Here is a 1,441-nt window from a genome sequence, read left to right on the forward strand (position 1 = left end):
GTGTTGGTATGCTTATGTTCTTGTATCTTAGTTTTTAAATTTTGGCACCTATTCATTCTATCGGAAACTTTTGCCGAACCGCTAGTTCTTAGATCAGATTCTTTCGACTAAACCCATCATAGCTGCAGTCTCATGACTGAAATTAGTAAAAGCTAACAATTCTTTTAATCCTGCGATCTGAAAAACTTGCTAGATCATCGAACAGAATATAGTGTAGTATTCGTTTTTCATCGTTCCGAGTTCAAATCGTGGTGAGGTCAACATTAACGTTTAGCTTTTCAGGTTCTATAAACAAAATACTAGTCAACGGTTATGGAATGATGGAAATATGAGCGATGTCTTGCGATATCTGTACCGATTTTATGTTTCGCATGCTAAACCACCTGCTAGATTACAAGAGTGGAATATGGAATTTTCTTATACTTTTTTATTGCCCACAAGGGGCTAAACATCAAACCTTCCAGTGCACTTCTATATAACTTTGCATAAAACACACACACACACACACTTTAGCGACTGAGGTACTATTAATACCGCGAGGTAATATCTATCGCCGCTTAAATTATATTACAGTAGCGGCCATGGTAGAAACTCTCAAATTGGCTTTGTGTGCGCGTTTATATATATTTTCTTTTTTCTTTTCTTTTATTCGTCATTCAGTCATTTTGACTGCGGCCATGCTGGAGCACTGCCTTTGGTCGAGCAAATAAGCGTAGTACTTATTCTATCGGTCTCTTTTGCCGAACCGCTAAGTTACGGGGACGTAAAAACACCAGCATCGATGTCAAGCGATGTTAGACACACACACACACACACACACACACACACACACACATACAAATCAACTCACAAGGCTTTGGTCGGCCCGAGGCTATAGTAGAAGACACTTGCCCAAGGTGCCACGCAGTGGGACTGAACCTGGAACCATGTGGTTGGTTAGCAAGCTACTTACCACACAGCCACTCCTGCGCCTATATATATATAGGGGCTAAACATAGAGGGGACAAACAAGAACAGGCGAAGAGATTGAATCGATTATATCGCCCCCAGTGCGAAACTGGTACTTTATTTATCGACCCAGAAAGGATGAAAGGCAAAGTTGACCTCGGCGGAATTTGAACTCAGATATATATATATATACATTATACATACAAGCATACACACACATATACATTTGCGCGCGTCTGAGTGCAAGAGAGAAAGAGAGAGAGGGGGAGAGCGAAGGAGTATGCGCACGCGCGTGTAGGAATGTCGGAATCATTGAAATTGTAAGAAATAGATGTCAAATGAAACAATGATAAGATGAAATATACACGCATGATAGGGAGTGGCTAATCACCTGACATTCTACATCATTAGACAAACTCATTAGGATAGGAGGTGGGAGGTGTCGCGTGGTTTTTCTTCAGTAAGGTCTCTACACATTCTGTTTGCCTATGTG

This window comes from Octopus sinensis, linkage group LG3, assembly GCF_006345805.1.
Source record: "Octopus sinensis linkage group LG3, ASM634580v1, whole genome shotgun sequence".
In the NCBI taxonomy this organism is placed as follows: domain Eukaryota; kingdom Metazoa; phylum Mollusca; class Cephalopoda; order Octopoda; family Octopodidae; genus Octopus; species Octopus sinensis.